Source organism: Chiloscyllium punctatum, chromosome 18 (assembly GCF_047496795.1).
Source record: "Chiloscyllium punctatum isolate Juve2018m chromosome 18, sChiPun1.3, whole genome shotgun sequence".
Classification (NCBI taxonomy): domain Eukaryota; kingdom Metazoa; phylum Chordata; class Chondrichthyes; order Orectolobiformes; family Hemiscylliidae; genus Chiloscyllium; species Chiloscyllium punctatum.
In genome coordinates, this window is record NC_092756.1 from 31,743,071 (window position 1) to 31,748,003 (window position 4,933).

Sequence of the window (4,933 nt, forward strand, 5' to 3'; positions counted from 1 at the left end):
TAGGTCGACTGGGGCAGTCAGGTTTTTGTATCTTAGGAAGGAGGTAGAATCGGGGAGTGTGCAGTTCACGGACAATGAGGTTTGAGGTTGTGGATGGAAGATGCCCAGAGGTGATGAGATTGTGGATGGTCTGGGGGATGATAGTTTGGTGAGGGGAGGAGAGTTTGTGATCGTTGACTGTAGGAGGAGGTGCCTGCGAGTTTGTGCCTGGCTTCAGCTTTGTTCCTCTGCCCGACTCACATGCCTAATTCCTGATGAATGGCTTATGCCTAAATCGTCCATTCTCCTGCTCCTCGGATGTTGCCTGAACTGCTGTACTTTTCCAGTTCAACACTCTCCACTCATTCATTATTACTGTCTCATTTCACACTACAAGATCCATGCTGTCTGTTTGATTCTAATGAGCACAGTTCTCATGAACTGCGACAAAATCTGCCAATCTGAAACAAAAACAGATATTGCTGTAAAATCACAGGTGTGCTGGCAGCATCTGTGCAGATGAATCAGTTAACGTTTCACATCCCTTGGGTCCGTCTCTCCACAGATGCTGCCAGACGTCCTGAAATATTCCTGCAACGACTGTTTTGTTTGATTTTCAACATCAGCAATTTTTTAGTTTTTGTATTCTTATTTTCTGCCAACATGATTTGGCTAAAGATTATGTTAAATGTTTTGAATATGACTACGATGGAATGGCAAGATTCCACCAGCTCGCTACTGCTACTTGGTTCACGTGACCAATGCCTTTCCACTTTGTCACCGCGCCCTAAAGCTGCACCTCATATAAATTGACAAAATTGTGGTATTCTCTAGGATTGGTAATCAGGAGCGAGATTGATTGAAATTATTGAAAACTTAAGATAAACTGATAAAATACAGGATATAAAACGGGAAACTGAAAGGGAAAGAGAGAACGGCGAATGATAATGTTTTGACAAAACTGAAATATAACTGCTCAAGACTCAGAAAGTGCTTTCATCCACAAACATACCAGAATGTGGAATGTAATTTTTGGGACAACCAATGCAAGCAGATTGCAAAATCTTAGTTTTAAAGTCTTGCTGCAACTGTTTTGGTTTTAATGAACGAACCCATGGGATTCGGTGCTGTAATGATATCCGAAAATAGAAAAGGAAATCCTTGCCTTCGAGGGTACGTGGGGAATGTTCACTGATTCATCTCAGTAATGGCAGGACTGTCATCTGGAAGCATATGAGTAAAATCTTTCAATGTTCCATGGAGTTTCGAACGAGTGGTGAAGGGAATGTCTCCATTCACAAATTAATCATTCAGTAGAATTCAATACAGGGACCCATGAAATGATGAACAAATTGAACAAGTACACGGACATACGATACACAATATCTACGAGAATTACTATGTGAAAACTGTTGATTTCAGATCCACGGTGGTCTTTGGTTCATGGCATTTGCTGTCCAGAACCAGTCTGCACTGGAATGACGGGAGACACACTATGAAGTATTTGAACTTCAGTCGCCTTTAGAAATAGCTAAGACTGACTCAGGACACGGGGATATATGGATGTTGGCCTTACAAACTTTTCAGACATCACGTGGAAGAATAAAGGAAGTGATCGATAATGTTCGTCTCCAAAGACGATGTTCATAAACTGGATAGATAGTAATTAACCTTATTGGAGTTTATAAATGGAGACGTCATATTTAAAAAGCAAAGAGTTCATAGTGTAACTGTAAAATCTTTTGGTCACACTCAGTGGGAACATTGTGTGTAATCCTTGTCCTCATTCTCCACCAAAAACATGTGAAGAAGTTAGAAAGGGCACAGACGCTGTTTCCTGGATAGCAAGATATTAGAAAGCCAAGTGACGTTGTTTAGTGAGACATAAAATTATCAGAAAAGATACAACCGGTTTCATCGTGATGATTGAAAGAATAAAGGAGTTTATTCACGAGATTCGGAAATGCCGGAGCAAAAACACGCAAATTTGATTTAAACAAATGAGATTTTCACATAACCCAAGGTTTGAATGAGTAAATCAGGGAAAGTCCCTCTTTCGAGTGAATCAAGAACTTTCGTTAGAGCTTCAAAACCATTACTGAATGATTAAGAAAAGTTTGGATGAGAGTTTCTTCCACTCAATAGAGTTTTTTTCAATCGTGAACGACTTTACAGAAATAAAACGTAGAAGCTGACTTCAGAGTGTTTTAAAAGATACACGAACAAACGTACAAGGAGAGAATTTACCATTGAGTGAAAGTCAGTGTGGTTGCGTAACAATTTCGAATTTGTTGACTTCAGACACAAAGACATTTCATAAACATGTACAACTGAATAAGACTGAGTATAACAAATTCATGGATTGGTAAGGTGTGATGTATTATTCAAGGTGAAACTCTGTAAATGGAGCTGATGCCCTAAAATAACTGCAGACGGAAGTGATATCCTAATGAGTAGGAATTGAATCGTCACTTGGAGAGGCAACACCTACTTTAAAGATTTGACCACATTCACATGATGTTATGGATATTTCGTACATTCTTAACTCCACCCAAGAAATCCACCAAGAAGTCTCTGTCATTTTGTGTTGTTAACCCCCTGTACTTCTCTGCAGCACACCATTTACGATAAAATATGCTCAGACCAAAATTCAATTCGATACAATATTCAAACGGTCCTATGTGATTTCTTTTTTTTAATCATTGCAATAACCTATGTGAGTTTGCAACAAACTCTGTCCATGAAACCAGTTCAACATCTATTTTCCCGGAATTTAAAGCAGTGCACATGGGAAACGTTATCCATCTGCTGAAAAATCATCCTTGGCTCTTTCTCCACATACGTCTCTTCACGTTTTAGATACTTGCAGTATGTTTGTTGATCAAGGAGTCATTATCCAGAAAAGATTGTTTCTCAATCCACAAACACGGTATTTTCCATAAACTTGGCTTTGCTCAAGATCACCTTCAATCCGTACCCCGCAACACGACGACAAATTGAAGCTGCTCCATGTGAGACTCAAACTTAAAACTTCGGCACAGCACAGCCCACGATACTGGAACAGAGATACCGTGCACTGGTCACCTTCAGCACAGGAGCAACACATTAATGCTTACCTCTACATTCCTGGTTTTACTTCAACCTTTGGAAACCGAGTTTCTCTGATTCCATGGCTAGTAACGTGGATTATATGATCATCTTCACCAGTGGTTCTGTCACCGAGTGAGGAAAGTGGTGAGGTACTCATTGTAAAGATGGGTAGATTGATGAAATGTACAATTTCATGTTTTGCCTTCAATAAACGATGAGCTTTTTATTTTGTTTTGCATCTGTAGAAATCTTAAAATCCTCATCTTGAACAGACTCAATGACAGATCTCCATTGTGTCTCTGGCATTAAATTTCAAAGTGTAAACCCCCCCTGAATTCTTCCACCGCAGTCCGCTGTTTGGCAAGTGTTCCTGTTGAGTTAAATGCACTTCCGTGTGTGTCACCTGCTGCTCCCAGCATGCGCTCTGACACTGCACTCATTTTCCTTCTGACACTTGTTCACTGTGTTGCTGTAATCATACAGTGACTTGGTGTCGCACGGCCCAGGAAAATGATACAGATCAAGGTTTTAGCATTGTTGAGTTCAATTGTCAGTTTAGCGTTATTTTGGATTTTTAAATTGTCTGTTCTGTACAAAAGTGCGTGTCAAAAACATCTGAGCGGAAGTTAGGTGTTCCGAATAATGACATTGAGCACTATGCACTCTCCTCCAGTCTGGAAAACAATTCCTCACAGGTAATTTAATAGACAATACACACAGTTGCAGGAGTAGGCCATTCTGCCCTTCGACCCAGCACCACCATTCATTATGATCATGGCTGACCATCCTCAATCTGTATCCTGTTCCTGCCTTAGTCCCATAACCCATGATTCCACTATCCTTAAGAGCTCTATACAACGCTGTATTGAAAGAAAACCTCCTGCTGTCTCGGGTTCTTCATTCCGTTGACTTCAAATCCTAACAGAATTCAACAGACCTTCTTACATATTCATTTCCTCATTTTTGTTCAGATCACTGTGTGCAGAGTGTGACAATGGGAGTGCACTTGCCTCAGAACCCAGAGATCAGACCATATTCCTGGAACTGTACTGTGTTATTTATCATTTCACCAACACCAGGGAGAAATATCTGCTGCTCTGCATAATTTACGCAATTCAATTATTCATAAGTTCACCCTCACCCCTGCATTGGTGACGTGATGGCCGAGAGGTTAAGGCGATGGTCTACTAATCCATTGTGCTCTGCACGCGTGGGTTTGAATCTCACTGTCATCGACTGTTCTCCAATGGCCACAGGTGCTGTATTGAAATCGGGACTCCAATGGTCAGTTTATCTGTATCAACGCTATTATGCAATCTCAAAGCATGGTTTGACCCTGTTGACTAAACTACATTGAAATGTCGGTTGCCTTGGGATAATGAAAAAGAGCGTGATTGTCTTGTCTTGTCTTTTTCATGTCAAGTTGCTGTGAACGTTTTTCCGTTTGAAAGACATCCAGGAAAATCAAATAACGAGAGCTGCGAAGTGCATGTTTATGCAAAGGGATTCTTAATGAACGTTTTGTCAGATGAAATCTGAAGGAGGTTGAGGAGAAGTTATTCATCCTGGTGAGAAGAGCACAGCGAGACAACAAAAAATAATGGAGATACTTCAAAAGGGGCAGGGCGTGGGTGTAGGGGCACTGAGAACTGGCTGTAAATGCACAGTGGAGAATTGCCGCTGTGGGTGCCGTGCATGGGCACGGAGAGACTTACACATTGGTCTCGCCCTTGCCCCTTGCTGTCGCCATTGATGAAGGCTGGACATAAGGCACAGATAAACACAAGATGTGGGAAGCAAGCTCCCTCTCGTTATGCACACACTGGATGCATCACATTGAACTATGAACAACTGGAGAAATCAG

General features: G+C 41.1%; 1 non-coding gene across 1 annotated transcript; it reads left to right on the top strand.

The window, feature by feature from the left end:
* The first annotated feature begins 4,219 nt into the window (after positions 1–4,219).
* On the top strand, positions 4,220–4,304 carry trnas-acu (transfer RNA serine (anticodon ACU)). Its single transcript has one exon. It is a non-coding gene; the product is annotated as a tRNA-Ser (tRNA).
* Positions 4,305–4,933: the final 629 nt, after the last annotated feature.